General features: G+C 49.8%; 19 non-coding genes and 3 pseudogenes across 19 annotated transcripts; 21 read left to right on the forward strand and 1 right to left on the reverse strand.

Annotated features, from left to right (window-relative positions):
• Window positions 1-1,047: 1,047 nt before the first annotated feature.
• Window positions 1,048-1,211, forward strand: LOC134990428 (U1 spliceosomal RNA). The gene has a single exon (XR_010195246.1). It is a non-coding gene; the product is annotated as a U1 spliceosomal RNA (small nuclear RNA).
• Window positions 1,212-1,363: 152 nt separating this feature from the next.
• LOC134990464 (U1 spliceosomal RNA) lies at window positions 1,364-1,526 on the forward strand. Its single transcript, XR_010195280.1, has one exon. It is a non-coding gene; the product is annotated as a U1 spliceosomal RNA (small nuclear RNA).
• A 673-nt stretch (window positions 1,527-2,199) lies between these two features.
• Window positions 2,200-2,363, forward strand: LOC134990429 (U1 spliceosomal RNA). The gene has a single exon (XR_010195247.1). It is a non-coding gene; the product is annotated as a U1 spliceosomal RNA (small nuclear RNA).
• A 152-nt stretch (window positions 2,364-2,515) lies between these two features.
• Window positions 2,516-2,678, forward strand: LOC134990362 (U1 spliceosomal RNA). Its single transcript, XR_010195191.1, has one exon. It is a non-coding gene; the product is annotated as a U1 spliceosomal RNA (small nuclear RNA).
• Window positions 2,679-3,352: 674 nt separating this feature from the next.
• Window positions 3,353-3,516, forward strand: LOC134990389 (U1 spliceosomal RNA). Its single transcript, XR_010195216.1, has one exon. It is a non-coding gene; the product is annotated as a U1 spliceosomal RNA (small nuclear RNA).
• A 152-nt stretch (window positions 3,517-3,668) lies between these two features.
• On the forward strand, window positions 3,669-3,804 carry LOC134990387 (U1 spliceosomal RNA; annotated as a pseudogene).
• Window positions 3,805-4,639: 835 nt separating this feature from the next.
• LOC134990386 (U1 spliceosomal RNA) lies at window positions 4,640-4,803 on the forward strand. The gene has a single exon (XR_010195215.1). It is a non-coding gene; the product is annotated as a U1 spliceosomal RNA (small nuclear RNA).
• A 670-nt stretch (window positions 4,804-5,473) lies between these two features.
• LOC134990366 (U1 spliceosomal RNA) lies at window positions 5,474-5,637 on the forward strand. Its single transcript, XR_010195196.1, has one exon. It is a non-coding gene; the product is annotated as a U1 spliceosomal RNA (small nuclear RNA).
• Window positions 5,638-5,789: 152 nt separating this feature from the next.
• LOC134990403 (U1 spliceosomal RNA) lies at window positions 5,790-5,953 on the forward strand. The gene has a single exon (XR_010195224.1). It is a non-coding gene; the product is annotated as a U1 spliceosomal RNA (small nuclear RNA).
• Window positions 5,954-8,377: 2,424 nt separating this feature from the next.
• Window positions 8,378-8,541, forward strand: LOC134990400 (U1 spliceosomal RNA). Its single transcript, XR_010195223.1, has one exon. It is a non-coding gene; the product is annotated as a U1 spliceosomal RNA (small nuclear RNA).
• Window positions 8,542-8,693: 152 nt separating this feature from the next.
• Window positions 8,694-8,856, forward strand: LOC134990363 (U1 spliceosomal RNA). Its single transcript, XR_010195192.1, has one exon. It is a non-coding gene; the product is annotated as a U1 spliceosomal RNA (small nuclear RNA).
• A 674-nt stretch (window positions 8,857-9,530) lies between these two features.
• LOC134990412 (U1 spliceosomal RNA) lies at window positions 9,531-9,694 on the forward strand. Its single transcript, XR_010195230.1, has one exon. It is a non-coding gene; the product is annotated as a U1 spliceosomal RNA (small nuclear RNA).
• Window positions 9,695-9,846: 152 nt separating this feature from the next.
• On the forward strand, window positions 9,847-9,982 carry LOC134990388 (U1 spliceosomal RNA; annotated as a pseudogene).
• Window positions 9,983-10,683: 701 nt separating this feature from the next.
• On the forward strand, window positions 10,684-10,847 carry LOC134990455 (U1 spliceosomal RNA). The gene has a single exon (XR_010195271.1). It is a non-coding gene; the product is annotated as a U1 spliceosomal RNA (small nuclear RNA).
• Window positions 10,848-10,999: 152 nt separating this feature from the next.
• LOC134990385 (U1 spliceosomal RNA) lies at window positions 11,000-11,162 on the forward strand. The gene has a single exon (XR_010195214.1). It is a non-coding gene; the product is annotated as a U1 spliceosomal RNA (small nuclear RNA).
• A 674-nt stretch (window positions 11,163-11,836) lies between these two features.
• On the forward strand, window positions 11,837-12,000 carry LOC134990445 (U1 spliceosomal RNA). Its single transcript, XR_010195262.1, has one exon. It is a non-coding gene; the product is annotated as a U1 spliceosomal RNA (small nuclear RNA).
• A 151-nt stretch (window positions 12,001-12,151) lies between these two features.
• LOC134990459 (U1 spliceosomal RNA) lies at window positions 12,152-12,314 on the forward strand. The gene has a single exon (XR_010195275.1). It is a non-coding gene; the product is annotated as a U1 spliceosomal RNA (small nuclear RNA).
• A 674-nt stretch (window positions 12,315-12,988) lies between these two features.
• Window positions 12,989-13,152, forward strand: LOC134990430 (U1 spliceosomal RNA). The gene has a single exon (XR_010195248.1). It is a non-coding gene; the product is annotated as a U1 spliceosomal RNA (small nuclear RNA).
• Window positions 13,153-13,304: 152 nt separating this feature from the next.
• Window positions 13,305-13,467, forward strand: LOC134990398 (U1 spliceosomal RNA). Its single transcript, XR_010195222.1, has one exon. It is a non-coding gene; the product is annotated as a U1 spliceosomal RNA (small nuclear RNA).
• A 674-nt stretch (window positions 13,468-14,141) lies between these two features.
• On the forward strand, window positions 14,142-14,305 carry LOC134990421 (U1 spliceosomal RNA). The gene has a single exon (XR_010195239.1). It is a non-coding gene; the product is annotated as a U1 spliceosomal RNA (small nuclear RNA).
• Window positions 14,306-14,457: 152 nt separating this feature from the next.
• LOC134990394 (U1 spliceosomal RNA) lies at window positions 14,458-14,593 on the forward strand (annotated as a pseudogene).
• Window positions 14,594-15,448: 855 nt separating this feature from the next.
• LOC134990460 (U1 spliceosomal RNA) lies at window positions 15,449-15,611 on the reverse strand. Its single transcript, XR_010195276.1, has one exon. It is a non-coding gene; the product is annotated as a U1 spliceosomal RNA (small nuclear RNA).
• Window positions 15,612-16,035: the final 424 nt, after the last annotated feature.

A 16,035-nucleotide genomic window follows, 5' to 3' on the forward strand; every position in this document is an offset into this window, starting at 1 on the left:
GAGAGATATCGGCAAGGAAAAGCTGTATTGTACCTTTGCATTTTTCTCCCAAACGAAAGACACTAGAATGAAAATTTTAAAGCCTCCTGTTAGTGCTTCATCTACACGTTATAGCCCTGAATTTTCCAATGCCTATCTCTTTGCAAAAGAGAGATATCGGCAAGGAAAAGCTGCATTGTACTTTTGCATTTTTCTCCCAAACGAAAGACACTAGAATGAAAATTTTAAAGCCTCCTGTTAGTGCTTCATCTACACGTTATAGCCCTGAATTTTCCAATGCCTAGCTCTTTGCAAAAGAGAGATATTGGCAAGGAAAAGCTGTATTGTACCTTTGCATTTTTCTCCCAAACGAAAGACACTAGAATGAAAATTTAAAAGCCTCCTGTTAGTGCTTCATCTACACGGTATAGCCCTGAATTTTCCAATGCCTAGCTCTTTGCAAAAGAGAGATATCGGCAAGGAAAAGCTGTATTGTACCTTTGCATTTTTCTCCCAAACGAAAGACACTAGAATGCAAACTACAGGTAGTGCTGCAGGGCCCACACCCTTTTACTTGCCTTACAGAGCAGCTCTGGAGCTGTTACAGTGCCCAGCTGCTGCAAGAAATCAGCTTGAATGCTTCAGGGGATGGGGCATGGCCAACATGAGCCCCACACCAAAGGAGGGGGGAGGTGTTTAATGCGAACTAGGGGTCATCCAAGCACTGCAAAAGGCCGCCATGCCCTGCTTGCCCCTTTTCTCTTTTCATATGCAGATGAGGGTTCCAGTCAACTTTGGCCCACTGCTTGGATAACATCACCGTATGCAAATCCGTCTGCTGCAGACCTTCCCCCAGGAGTGCTTGTACTAGTTGTTGCATATGGTTTGATATTTGATGGTGCTTCAGTATTAGGCAGCCTTCCGCCCTCCCATGTTCATCTGAAAAGATGTGGTCTCCCTGCAGTTGTTGTCCCCAGATGAGAGTTCACTTGTGCTGCCTCAGTTGAATCTCCTTTACTTGACAGAGATGTGCCTGAGCAGCTGCCCTCACCAGCCCTATCCCAAATCATACTTATTTTGCATAGGAGATACCATGGTCATGAAGATTGTTCTCCAAGGGTGAGGTTCATTCATTGCATTCTGGGTATGCTGACCCCTGTGATTTTCCCAAATGTGGGAAACTCGACTGCATTATTTGTGGTAGTGGGGGACTGTGTTTGTGCTTTCCTCTGGTCAGCTCTGGTAAAAGTCAGATTTCTTTGTCTCAGATCTTCCTCTAGCCTTGTTCTTCTTTCGAGAGTTCCCTTGTGCTGCCTCAGTTGGATCTCTTTCACTTGACAGGGGGGTGCCCGAACAGCGACCCTCCCCAGCTCTAGCCCAACTCCTACTTACCTGCCAGGTGAGATACTATGATCATGAAGGTGCTTCTCCCAGGGCAAGGCTCACCCATTGCACTCTGGGTGTGCTGCCCCTGCGATTTCCCCAAATGTGGGAAACTTGACTGCATAATTTGTGTTTCCCCTGGTCGGCTCTCGTATAATTCAGATCTCTTTGTCTCAGGTCTCTCTCCAGCCTAGTTTGCTGTCTGTTTCCACTTCTCTTTTCTTCAACCGCTCCCTTCTATACCCTTGTGCACTATCCTGACTTCTCCTCCCGTCTGCTAACTTTGTGCCTTCCAATGCACAATGCAAACTACAGGTAGTGCTGCAGGGCCCACACCCTTTTACTTGCCTTACAGAGCAGCTCTGGAGCTGTTACAGTGCCCAGCTGCTGCAAGAAATCAGCTTGAATGCTTCAGGGGATGGGGCATGGCCAACATGAGCCCCACACCAAAGGAGGGTGGAGGTGTTTAATGCGAACTAGGGGTCATCCAAGCACCGCAAAAGGCCGCCATCCCTGCACGCCCCTTTTCTCTTTTCATATGCAGATGAGGGTTGAAGCCAACTTTGACCCACTGCTTGGATGACATCACCGTATGCAAATCCGTCTTCTGCAGAACTTCCCCCAGGAATGCTTGCACTAGTTGTTGCATTTGGTTTGTTGTTTGGGGGTGCTTCAGTATTAGGCAGCCTTCTGCCCTCCCATGTTCATCTGAAAATATGTGTTCTCCCTGCAGTTGTTGTCCCCAGATGAGAGTTCCCTTGTGCTGCCTCAGTTGAATCTCCTTTACTTGACAGAGATGTGCATGAGCAGCGGCCCTCCCCAGCCCTATTCCAAATCATACTTATTTTGCATAGGAGATACCATGGTCATGAAGATTGTTCTCCCAGGGTGAGGTTCATTCATTGCATTTTGGGTATGCTGACCCCTGTGATTTCCCCAAATGTGGGAAACTTGACTGCATTATTTGTGGTAGTGGGGGACTGTGTTTGTGCTTTCCTCTGGTCATCTCTGGTAAAAGTCAGATTTCTTTGTCTCAGATTTTCCTCTAGCCTTGTTCTTCTTTCGAGAGTTCCATTGTGCTGCCTCAGTTGGATCTCCTTCACTTGACAGGGGGGTACCCGAGCAGCGACCCTCCCCAGCTCTAGCCCAACTCCTACTTACCTGCCAGGTGAGATACTATGATCATGAAGGTGCTTCTCCCAGGGCAAGGCTCACCCATTGCACTCTGGGTGTGCTGCCCCTGCGATTTCCCCAAATGTGGGAAACTTGACTGCATAATTTGTGTTTCCCCTGGTCGGCTCTCGTATAATTCAGATCTATTTGTCTCAGGTCTCTCTCCAGCCTAGTTTGCTGTCTGTTTCCACTTCTCTTTTCTTCAGCCGCTCCCTTCTATACCCTTGTGCACTATCCTGACTTCTCCTCCCGTCTGCTTACTTTGTGCCTTCCAATGCACAATGCAAACTACAGGTAGTGCTGCAGGGCCCACACCCTTTTACTTGCCTTACAGAGCAGCTCTGGAGCTGTTACAGTGCCCAGCTGCTGCAAGAAATCAGCTTGAATGCTTCAGGGGATGGGGCATGGCCAACATGAGCCCCACACCAAAGGAGGGGGGAGGTGTTTAATGCGAACTAGGGGTCATCCAAGCACTGCAAAAGGCCGCCATGCCCTGCATGCCCCTTTTCTCTTTTCATATGCAGATGAGGGTTCCAGTCAACTTTGGCCCACTGCTTGGATAACATCACCGTATGCAAATCCGTCTGCTGCAGACCTTCCCCCAGGAGTGCTTGTACTAGTTGTTGCATATGGTTTGATATTTGATGGTGCTTCAGTATTAGGCAGCCTTCCGCCCTCCCATGTTCATCTGAAAAGATGTGGTCTCCCTGCAGTTGTTGTCCCCAGATGAGAGTTCACTTGTGCTGCCTCAGTTGAATCTCCTTTACTTGACAGAGATGTGCCTGAGCAGCTGCCCTCACCAGCCCTATCCCAAATCATACTTATTTTGCATAGGAGATACCATGGTCATGAAGATTGTTCTCCCAGGGTGAGGTTCATTCATTGCATTCTGGGTATGCTGACCCCTGTGATTTTCCCAAATGTGGGAAACTCGACTGCATTATTTGTGGTAGTGGGGGACTGTGTTTGTGCTTTCCTCTGGTCAGCTCTGGTAAAAGTCAGATTTCTTTGTCTCAGATCTTCCTCTAGCCTTGTTCTTCTTTCGAGAGTTCCCTGGTGCTGCCTCAGTTGGATCTCCTTCACTTCACAGGGGGGAACCCGAGCAGCGACCCTCCCCAGCTCTAGCCCAACTCCTACTTACCTGCCAGGTGAGATACTATGATCATGAAGGTGCTTCTCCCAGGGCAAGGCTCAACCATTGCACTCTGGGTGTGCTGCTCCTGCGATTTCCCCAAATGTGGGAAACTTGACTGCATAATTTGTGTTTCCCCTCGTCGGCTCTCGTATAATTCAGATCTCTTTGTCTCAGGTCTCTCTCCAGCCTAGTTTGCTGTCTGTTTCCACTTCTCTTTTCTTCAGCCGCTCCCTTCTATACCCTTGTGCACTATCCTGACTTCTCCTCCCGTCTGCTTACTTTGTGCCTTCCAATGCACAATGCAAACTACAGGTAGTGCTGCAGGGCCCACACCCTTTTACTTGCCTTACAGAGCAGCTCTGGAGCTGTTACAGTGCCCAGCTGCTGCAAGAAATCAGCTTGAATGCTTCAGGGGCTGGGGCATAGCCAACATGAGCCCCACACCAAAGGAGGGTGGAGGTGTTTAATGCAAACTAGGGGTCAGCCAAGCGCCGCAAAAGGCCACCATGCCCTGCACGCCCCTTTTCTCTTTTCATATGCAGACGAGGGTTGAAGCCAACTTTGACCCACTGCTTGGATGACATCACCATATGCAAATCCATCTGCGGCAGGCCTTCCCCCAGGAATGCTTGCACTAGTTGTTGCATTTGGTTTGTTGTTTGGGGGTGCTTCAGTATTAGGCAGCCTTCTGCCCTCCCATGTTCATCTTCAGGGGATGGGGCATGGCCAACATGAGCCCCACACCAAAGGAGGGTGGAGGTGTTTAATGCGAACTAGGGGTCATCCAAGCACCGCAAAAGGCCGCCATGCCCTGCACGCCCCTTTTCTCTTTTCATATGCAGATGAGGGTTGAAGCCAACTTTGACCCACTGCTTGGATGACATCACCGTATGCAAATCCGTCTTCTGCAGAACTTCACTTGACAGGGGGGTGCCCGAGCAGCGACCCTCCCCATCTCTAGCCCAACTCCTACTTACCTGCCAGGTGAGATACTATGATCAGGAAGGTGCTTCTCCCAGGGCAAGGCTCACCCATTGCACTCTGGGTGTGCTGCTCCTACGATTTCCCCAAATGTGGGACACTTGACTGCATAATTTGTGTTTCCTCTAGTCGGCTACTCGTATAATTCAGATCTCTTTGTCTCAGGTCTCTCTCCAGCCTAGTTTGCTGTCTGTTTCCACTTCTCTTTTCTTGAGCCGCTGCCTTCTATGCCCTTGTGCACTCTCCTGACTTCTCCTGTCTGCTTACTTTGTGCCTTCCAACGCACAATGCAAACTACAGGTAGTGCTGCAGGGCCCACACCCTTTTACTTGCCTTTCAGAGCAGCTCTGGAGCTGTTACAGTGCCCAGCTGCTGCAAGAAATCAGCTTGAATGCTTCAGGGGCTGGGGCATAGCCAACATGAGCCCCACACCGACGGAGGGTGGAGGTGTTTAATGCGAACTAAGGGTCATCCAAGCGCCGCAAAAGGCCGCCATGCCCTGCATACCCCTTTTCTCTTTTCATATGCAGATGAGGGTTCCAGCCAACTTTGGCCCACTGCTTGGATGACATCACCGTATGCAAATCCGTCTTCTGCAGACCTTCCCCCAGGAATGCTTGTACTAGTTGTTGCATTTGGTTTGTTGTTTGGGGTGCTTCAGTATTAGGCAGCCTTCAGCTCTCCCATGTTCATCTGAAAATATGTGTTCTCCCTGCAGTTGTTGTCCCCAGATGAGAGTTCCCTTGTGCTGCCTCAGTTGAATCTCCTTTACTTGAAAGAGATGTGCCTGAGCAGCGGCCCTCCCCAGCCCTATCCCAAATCATACTTATTTTGCATAGGAGATACCATGGTCATGAAGATTGTTCTCCCAGGGTGAGGTTCATTCATTGCATTCTGGGTATGCTGACCCCTGTGATTTCCCCAAATGTGGGAAACTCGACTGCATTATTTGTGGTAGTGGGGGACTGTGTTTGTGCTTTCCTCTGGTCAGCTCTGGTAAAAGTCAGATTTCTTTGTCTCAGATCTTCCTCTAGCCTTGTTCTTTTTTTGAGAGTTTCCTTGTGCTGCCTCAGTTGGATCTCCTTCACTTGACAGGGGGGTGCCCGAGCAGCGACCCTCCCCAGCTCAAGCCCAACTCCTACTTACCTGCCAAGTGAGATACTATGATCAGGAAGGTGCTTCTACCAGGGCAAGGCTCACCCATTGCACTCTGGGTGTGCTGCTCCTACGATTTCCCCAAATGTGGGACACTTGACTGCATAATTTGTGTTTCCTCTGGTCGGCTACTCGTATAATTCAGATCTCTTTGTCTCAGGTCTCTCTCCAGCCTAGTTTGCTGTCTGTTTCCACTTCTCTTTTCTTGAGCCCCTGCCTTCTATGCCCTTGTGCACTCTCCTGACTTCTCCTGTCTGCTTACTTTGTGCCTTCCAACGCACAATGCAAACTACAGGTAGTGCTGCAGGGCCAACACCCTTTTACTTGCCTTACAGAGCAGCTCTGGAGCTGTTACAGTGCCCAGCTGCTGCAAGAAATCAGCTTGAATGCTTCAGGGGCTGGGGCATAGCCAACATGAGCAGCAAGATGCAGCACTGGACTATTAGTAATGTACTGTTGTATGCTGAGCACCACAATGCAGCACAAGACAATGAGCAGTGATACTGAGCACTGATGAGGATACTACTGAGAACTGACACTGAGCAGGAGAGACACACTACTAGTATTACTGAGCAGCAATAAGTAACCACTGATACTGGGCACTGATATTGAGATTTCCACTGAGAGAACATAGCCACGTCCTCTCCGCTCTCTCTTCAATGCACGAGTAAAAATGGCGGCAACGCGCAGCTCTTTATATGGAATCCGAATCTCGCGAGAATCCGACAGCGGGATGATGACATTTTCCCTTGTTCAGGTTTTCCGAGTCAGGCGGGAACAACCGAGCCTGCCACGGACCAGTGTAAACCACGTGGAGTTCGTCGGGAATTCGGTTCTCGGAGAACCGAACCCGCTCCTCTATATATACTATATTACTATGTTACTGTAGTATACAGAACACCACAATGCAATGAGCAGTGATAGTGAGCACTGATGAGGATACTAGAACTGACACTGAGCAGCAAGATGCAGCACTGGACTATTAGTAATGTACTGTAGTATGCTGAGCACCACAATGCAGCACAAGACAATGAGCAGTGATACTGAGCACTGATGAGGATACTACTGAGAACTGACACTGAGCAGGAGAGACACACTGCTAGTATTACTGAGCAGCAATAAGTAACCACTGATACTGAGCACTGATATTGAGATTTCCACTGAGAGAACATAGCCACGTCCTCTCCGCTCTCTCTTCAATGCACGAGTAAAAATGGCAGCAACGCGCAGCTCTTTATATGGAATCCGAATCTCGCAAGAATCCGACAGCGGGATGATGACATTTTCCCTTGTTCAGGTTTTCCGAGTCAGGCGGGAACAACCGAGCCTGCCTCGGACCAGTGTAAACCACGTGGAGTTCGTGGGGAATTCGGTTCTCGGAGAACCGAACCCGCTCCTCTCTACCTTATACCCATCAATTTTTTTATTTTCAATCTAAGCCCCTGCAGTTTTCTGTAAGCATCTGCTTCGCTATGATGATCAACAAGTCACAAGGGCAAACACTCAGGGCTTGAGGCGTAGATCTTAGGACCAGCTGCTACAAGCATGGCAGAGGTGTCACTATCACTGGTGACACCCAGAAAGGTGGCGAGGGAGATTGTAATGCAGTGCGCGCAGATAAACAGCGCAATGGTAAAAAGGAGGCATGGTTTCATAGGTAGGGGCGTGGCCTGGTGGCCTGAATCTACATTTTGTTGCTCCGGGTGTCCCGGGGGTTGGGGGCTGCACCCGGGGACTAGTGTGTGAGCTGTGCTGGCTCCTGCACAGTGACAGGGCATGGCCACCCAGCATGACGCCTCCCTTCTTGACCATGCTGTAATTGCAGTCGCACTGCAGTTCAGCGTGATCATAAAAAATGGTGTAGGCTCCTGCTGGTGCAGGCTGTAGAGAAAAGCTGCTGTGACCACGCCCCCTGTGTCTCCTCCGTTGCAGACCCCATTTTGAAGCCTTGCCCCCGGACTAAGAGAAAAGTATGCCCTTGCGCACTATCCTGACTTCTCCTCCCGTCTGCTTAATTTGTGCCTTCCAACGCACAATGCGAACAACAGGTGGTGCTGCAGGGCCCACACCCTTTTACTTGCCTTACAGAACAGCTCTGGAGCTGTTACAGTGCCCAGCTGCTGCAAGAAATCAGCTTGAATGCTTCAGGGGATGGGGCATGGCCAACATGAGCCCCACACCAAAGGAGGGTGGGGGTGTTTAATGCGAACTAGGGGTCATCCAAGCACTGCAAAAGGCCGCCATGCCCTGCATGCCCCTTTTCTCTTTTCATATGCAGATGAGGGTTCCAGTCAACTTTGGCCCACTGCTTGGATAACATCACCGTATGCAAATCCGTCTGCTGCAGACCTTCCCCAAGGAGTGCTTGTACTAGTTGTTGCATATGGTTTGATATTTGATGGTGCTTCAGTATTAGGCAGCCTTCCGCCCTCCCATGTTCATCTGAAAAGATGTGGTCTCCCTGCAGTTGTTGTCCCCAGATGAGAGTTCCCTTGTGCTGCCTCAGTTGAATCTCCTTTACTTGACAGAGATGTGCCTGAGCAGCGGCCCTCACCAGCCCTATCCCAAATCATACTTATTTTGCATAGGAGATACCATGGTCATGAAGATTGTTCTCCCAGGGTGAGGTTCATTCATTGCATTCTGGGTATGCTGACCCCTGTGATTTTCCCAAATGTGGGAAACTCGACTGCATTATTTGTGGTAGTGGGGGACTGTGTTTGTGCTTTCCTCTGGTCAGCTCTGGTAAAAGTCAGATTTCTTTGTCTCAGATCTTCCTCTAGCCTTGTTCTTCTTTCGAGAGTTCCCTTGTGCTGCCTCAGTTGGATCTCTTTCACTTGACAGGGGGGTGCCCGAACAGCGACCCTCCCCAGCTCTAGCCCAACTCCTACTTACCTGCCAGGTGAGATACTATGATCATGAAGGTGCTTCTCCCAGGGCAAGGCTCACCCATTGCACTCTGGGTGTGCTGCCCCTGCGATTTCCCCAAATGTGGGAAACTTGACTGCATAATTTGTGTTTCCCCTGGTCGGCTCTCGTATAATTCAGATCTATTTGTCTCAGGTCTCTCTCCAGCCTAGTTTGCTGTCTGTTTCCACTTCTCTTTTCTTCAGCCGCTCCCTTCTATACCCTTGTGCACTATCCTGACTTCTCCTCCCGTCTGCTTACTTTGTGCCTTCCAATGCACAATGCAAACTACAGGTAGTGCTGCAGGGCCAACACCCTTTTACTTGCCTTACAGAGCAGCTCTGGAGCTGTTACAGTGCCCAGCTGCTGCAAGAAATCAGCTTGAATGCTTCAGGGGATGGGGCATGGCCAACATGAGCCCCACACCAAAGGAGGGGGGAGGTGTTTAATGCGAACTAGGGGTCATCCAAGCACTGCAAAAGGCCGCCATGCCCTGCATGCCCCTTTTCTCTTTTCATATGCAGATGAGGGTTCCAGTCAACTTTGGCCCACTGCTTGGATAACATCACCGTATGCAAATCCGTCTGCTGCAGACCTTCCCCCAGGAGTGCTTGTACTAGTTGTTGCATATGGTTTGATATTTGATGGTGCTTCAGTATTAGGCAGCCTTCCGCCCTCCCATGTTCATCTGAAAAGATGTGGTCTCCCTGCAGTTGTTGTCCCCAGATGAGAGTTCACTTGTGCTGCCTCAGTTGAATCTCCTTTACTTGACAGAGATGTGCCTGAGCAGCTGCCCTCACCAGCCCTATCCCAAATCATACTTATTTTGCATAGGAGATACCATGGTCATGAAGATTGTTCTCCCAGGGTGAGGTTCATTCATTGCATTCTGGGTATGCTGACCCCTGTGATTTTCCCAAATGTGGGAAACTCGACTGCATTATTTGTGGTAGTGGGGGACTGTGTTTGTGCTTTCCTCTGGTCAGCTCTGGTAAAAGTCAGATTTCTTTGTCTCAGATCTTCCTCTAGCCTTGTTCTTCTTTCGAGAGTTCCCTGGTGCTGCCTCAGTTGGATCTCCTTCACTTCACAGGGGGGAACCCGAGCAGCGACCCTCCCCAGCTCTAGCCCAACTCCTACTTACCTGCCAGGTGAGATACTATGATCATGAAGGTGCTTCTCCCAGGGCAAGGCTCAACCATTGCACTCTGGGTGTGCTGCTCCTGCGATTTCCCCAAATGTGGGAAACTTGACTGCATAATTTGTGTTTCCCCTCGTCGGCTCTCGTATAATTCAGATCTCTTTGTCTCAGGTCTCTCTCCAGCCTAGTTTGCTGTCTGTTTCCACTTCTCTTTTCTTCAGCCGCTCCCTTCTATACCCTTGTGCACTATCCTGACTTCTCCTCCCGTCTGCTTACTTTGTGCCTTCCAATGCACAATGCAAACTACAGGTAGTGCTGCAGGGCCCACACCCTTTTACTTGCCTTACAGAGCAGCTCTGGAGCTGTTACAGTGCCCAGCTGCTGCAAGAAATCAGCTTGAATGCTTCAGGGGCTGGGGCATAGCCAACATGAGCCCCACACCAAAGGAGGGTGGAGGTGTTTAATGCAAACTAGGGGTCAGCCAAGCGCCGCAAAAGGCCACCATGCCCTGCACGCCCCTTTTCTCTTTTCATATGCAGACGAGGGTTGAAGCCAACTTTGACCCACTGCTTGGATGACATCACCATATGCAAATCCATCTGCGGCAGGCCTTCCCCCAGGAATGCTTGCACTAGTTGTTGCATTTGGTTTGTTGTTTGGGGGTGCTTCAGTATTAGGCAGCCTTCTGCCCTCCCATGTTCATCTGAAAATATATGTTCTCCCTGCAGTTGTTGTCCCAAGATGAGAGTTCCCTTGTGCTGCCTCAGTTGAATCTCCTTTACTTGACAGAGATGTGCATGAGCAGCGGCCCTCCCCAGCCCTATTCCAAATCATACTTATTTTGCATAGGAGATACCATGGTCATGAAGATTTTTCACCCAGGGTGAGGTTCATTCATTGCATTTTGGGTATGCTGACCCCTGTGATTTCCCCAAATGTGGGAAACTTGACTGCATTATTTGTGGTAGTGGGAGACTGTGTTTGTGCTTTCCTCTGGTCAGCTCTGGTAAAAGTCAGATTTCTTTGTCTCAGATTTTCCTTTAGCCTTGTTCTTTTTTCGAGAGTTCCCTTGTGCTGCCTCAGTTGGATCTCCTTCACTTTACAGGGGGGTACCCGAGCAGCGACCCTCCCCAGCTCTAGCCCAACTCCTACTTACCTGCCAGGTGAGATACTATGATCATGAAGGTGCTTCTCCCAGGGCAAGGCTCACCCATTGTACTCTGGGTGTGCTGCTCCTGTGATTTCCCCAAATGTGGGAAACTTGACTGCATAATTTGTGTTTCCCCTGGTCGGCTCTCGTATAATTCAGATCTCTTTGTCTCAGGTCTCTCTCCAGCCTAGTTTGCTGTCTGTTTCCACTTCTCTTTTCTTCAGCCGCTCCCTTCTATACCCTTGTGCACTATCCTGACTTCTCCTCCCGTCTGCTTACTTTGTGCCTTCCAATGCACAATGCAAACTACAGGTAGTGCTGCAGGGCCAACACCCTTTTACTTGCCTTACAGAGCAGCTCTGGAGCTGTTACAGTGCCCAGCTGCTGCAAGAAATCAGCTTGAATGCTTCAGGGGATGGGGCATGGCCAACATGAGCCCCACACCAAAGGAGGGTGGAGGTGTTTAATGCGAACTAGGGGTCATCCAAGCACCGCAAAAGGCCGCCATGCCCTGCACGCCCCTTTTCTCTTTTCATATGCAGATGAGGGTTGAAGCCAACTTTGACCCACTGCTTGGATGACATCACCGTATGCAAATCCGTCTTCTGCAGAACTTCCCCCAGGAATGCTTGCACTAGTTGTTGCATTTGGTTTGTTGTTTGGGGGTGCTTCAGTATTAGGCAGCCTTCTGCCCTCCCATGTTCATCTGAAAATATGTGTTCTCCCTGCAGTTGTTGTCCCCAGATGAGAGTTCCCTTGTGCTGCCTCAGTTGAATCTCCTTTACTTGACAGAGATGTGCCTGAGCAGCGGCCCTCCCCAGCTCTATCCCAAATCATACTTATTTTGCATAGGAGATACCATGGTCATGAAGATTATTCTCCCAGGGTGAGGTTCATTCATTGCATTATGGGTATGCTGACCCCTGTGATTTCCCCAAATGTGGGAAACTCGACTGCTTTATTTGTGGTAGTGGGGGACTGTGTTTGTGTTTTCCTCTGGTCAGCTCTGGTAAAAGTCAGATTTCTTTGTTCAGATCTTCCTCTAGCCTTGTTCTTCTTTCGAGAGTTCCCTTGTGCTGCCTCAGTTGGATCTCCTTCACTTGACAGGGGGGTGCCCAAGCAGAGACCCTCCCCAGCTCTAGCCCAACTCCTACTTACCTGCCAGGTGAGATACTATGATCATGAAGGTGCTTCTCCCAGGGCAAGGCTCACCCATTGCACTCTGGGTGTGCTGCCCCTGCGATTTCCCCAAATGTGGGAAACTTGACTGCATAATTTGTGTTTCCCCTGGTCGGCTCTCGTGTAATTCAGATCTCTTTGTCTCAGGTCTCTCTCCAACCTAGTTTGCTGTCTGTTTCCACTTCTCTTTTCTTCAGCCGCTCCCTTCTATACCCTTGTGCACTATCCTGACTTCTCCTCCCGTCTGCTTACTTTGTGCCTTCCAATGCACAATGCAAACTACAGGTAGTGCTGCAGGGCCCACACCCTTTTACTTGCCTTACAGAGCAGCTCTGGAGATGTTACAGTGCCCAGCTGCTGCAAGAAATCAGCTTGAATGCTTCAGGGGATGGGGCATGGCCAACATGAGCCCCACACCAAAGGAGGGTGGAGGTGTTTAATGCGAACTAGGGGTCATCCAAGCACCGCAAAAGGCCGCCATGCCCTGCACGCTCCTTTTCTCTTTTCATATGCAGATGAGGGTTGAAGCCAACTTTGACCCACTGCTTGGATGACATCACCGTATGCAAATCCGTCTTCTGCAGAACTTCCCCCAGGAATGCTTGCACTAGTTGTTGCATTTGGTTTGTTGTTTGGGGGTGCTTCAGTATTAGGCAGCCTTCTGCCCTCCCATGTTCATCTGAAAATATGTGTTCTCCCTGCAGTTGTTGTCCCCAGATGAGAGTTCCCTTGTGCTGCCTCAGTTGAATCTCCTTTACTTGACAGAGATGTGCATGAGCAGCGGCCCTCCCCAGCCCTATTCCAAATCATACTTATTTTGCATAGGAGATACCATGGTCATGAAGATTGTTCTCCCAGGGTGAGGTTCATTCATTGCATTTTGGGTATGCTGACCCCTGTGATTTCCCCAAATGTGGGAAACTTGACTGCATTATTTGTGGTAGTGGGGGACTGTGTTTGTGCTTTCCTCTGGTCAGCTCTGGTAAAAGTCAGATTTCTTTGTCTCAGATTTTCCTCTAGCCTTGTTCTTCTTTCGAGAGTTCCCTTGTGCTGCCTCAGTTGGATCTCCTTCAGTTTACAGGGGGGTACCCGAGCAGCGATCCTCCCCAGCTCTAGCCCAACTCCTACTTACCTGCCAGGTGAGATACTATGATCATGAAGGTGCTTCTCCCAGGGCAAGGCTCACCCATTGCACTCTAGGTGTGCTGCTCCTGCGATTTCCCCAAATGTGGGAAACTTGACTGCATAATTTGTGTTTCCCCTGGTCGGCTCTCGTATAATTCAGATCTCTTTGTCTCAGGTCTCTCTCCAGCCTAGTTTGCTGTCTGTTTCCACTTCTCTTTTCTTGAGCCGCTCCCTTCTATGCCCTTGCGCACTATCCTGACTTCTCCTCCTGTCTGCTTACTTTGTGCCTTCCAACGCACAATGCGAACTACAGGTAGTGCTGCAGGGCCCACACCCTTTTACTTGCCTTACAGAGCAGCTCTGGAGCTGTTACAGTGCCCAGCTGCTGCAAGAAATCAGCTTGAATGCTTCAGGGGCTGGGGCATAGCCAACATGAGCCCCACACCAAAGGAGGGTGGAGGTGTTTAATGCAAACTAGGGGTCAGCCAAGTGCCGCAAAAGGCCACCATGCCCTGCACGCCCCTTTTCTCTTTTCATATGCAGACGAGGGTTGAAGCCAACTTTGACCCACTGCTTGGATGACATCACCATATGCAAATCCATCTGCGGCAGGCCTTCCCCCAGGAATGCTTGCACTAGTTGTTGCATTTGGTTTGTTGTTTGGGGGTGCTTCAGTATTAGGCAGCTTTCTGCCCTCCCATGTTCATCTGAAAATATATGTTCTCCCTGCAGTTGTTGTCCCCAGATGAGAGTTCCCTTGTGCTGCCTCAGTTGAATCTCCTTTACTTGACAGAGATGTGCATGAGCAGCGGCCCTCCCCAGCCCTATTCCAAATCATACTTATTTTGCATAGGAGATACCATGGTCATGAAGATTTTTCTCCCAGGGTGAGGTTCATTCATTGCATTTTGGGTATGCTGACCCCTGTGATTTCCCCAAATGTGGGAAACTCAACTGCATTATTTGTGGTAGTGGGGGACTGTGTTTGTGCTTTCCTCTGGTCAGCTCTAGTAAAAGTCAGATTTCTTTGTCTCACATTTTCCTCTAGCCTTGTTCTTCTTTCGAGAGTTCCCTTGTGCTGCCTTTGTTGGATCTCCTTCACTTTACAGGGGGGTACCCGAGCAGCGACCCTCCCCAGCTCTAGCCCAACTCCTACTTACCTGCCAGGTGAGATACTATGATCATTAAGGTGCTTCTCCCAGGGCAAGGCTCACCCATTGTACTCTGGGTGTGCTGCTCCTGCGATTTCCCCAAATGTGGGAAACTTGACTGCATAATTTGTGTTTCCCCTCGTCGGCTCTCGTATAATTCAGATCTCTTTGTCTCAGGTCTCTCTCCAGCCTAGTTTGCTGTCTGTTTCCACTTCTCTTTTCTTCAGCCGCTCCCTTCTATACCCTTGTGCACTATCCTGACTTCTCCTCCCGTCTGCTTACTTTGTGCCTTCCAATGCACAATGCAAACTACAGGTAGTGCTGCAGGGCCCACACCCTTTTACTTGCCTTACAGAGCAGCTCTGGAGCTGTTACAGTGCCCAGCTGCTGCAAGAAATCAGCTTGAATGCTTCAGGGGCTGGGGCATAGCCAACATCAGCCCCACACCGAAGGAGGGTGGAGGTGTTTAATGCAAACTAGGGGTCAGTCAAGCGCCGCAAAAGGCCACCATGCCCTGCACGCCCCTTTTCTGTTTTCATATGCAGATGAGGGTTGAAGCCAACTTTGACCCACTGCTTGGATGACATCACCATATGCAAATCCATCTGCGGCAGGCCTTCCCCCAGGAATGCTTGCACTAGTTGTTGCATTTGGTTTGTTGTTTGGGGGTGCTTCAGTATTAGGCAGCCTTCTGCTGCACCCTGCTTTGGTGTGGGGCTCATGTTGGCCATGCCCCATCCCCTGAAGCTTTCAAGCAGATTTCTTGCAGCAGCTGGGCACTGTAACAGCTCAAGAGCTGCTCTGTAAGGCAAGTAAAAGGGTGTGGGCCCTGCAGCACTACCTGTAGTTTGCATTGTGCATTGGAAGGCACAAAGTAAGCAGACGGGAGGAGAAGTCAGGATAGTGCACAAGGGTATAGAAGGGAGCGGCTGAAGAAAAGAGAAGTGGAAACAGACAGCAAACTAGGCTGGAGAGAGATCTGAGACAAAGAGATCTGAATTATACGATAGCCGACCAGGGGAAACACAAATTATGCAGTCAAGTTTCCCACATTTGGGGAAATCGCAGGGGCAGCACACCCAGAGTGCAATGGGTGAGCCTTGCCCTGGGAGAAGCACCTTCATGATCATAGTATCTCACCTGGCAGGTAAGTATGAGTTGGGCTAGAGCTGGGGAGGGTCGCTGCTCGGGCACCCCCCTGTTAAGTGAAGGAGATCCAACTGAGGCAGCACAAGGGAACTCTCAAAAGAAGAACAAGGCTAGAGGAAGATCTGAAACAAAGAAATCTGACTTTTACCAGAGCTGACCAGAAGAAAACACAAACACAGTCCCCCACTACCACAAATAAAGCAGTCGAGGTGAGGTTCATTCATTGCATTTTGGGTATGCTGACCCCTGTGATTTCCCCAAATGTGGGAAACTCGACTGCTTTATTTGTGGTAGTGGGGGACTGTGTTTGTGTTTTCTTCTGGTCAGCTCTGGTAAAAGTCAGATTTCTTTGTTTCAGATCTTCCTCTAGCCTTGTTCTTCTTTTGAGAGTTCCCTTGTGCTGCCTCAGTTGGATCTCCTTCACTTAACA

The sequence above is a fragment of the Pseudophryne corroboree genome, unplaced genomic scaffold, assembly GCF_028390025.1.
Source record: "Pseudophryne corroboree isolate aPseCor3 unplaced genomic scaffold, aPseCor3.hap2 scaffold_1164, whole genome shotgun sequence".
Classification (NCBI taxonomy): domain Eukaryota; kingdom Metazoa; phylum Chordata; class Amphibia; order Anura; family Myobatrachidae; genus Pseudophryne; species Pseudophryne corroboree.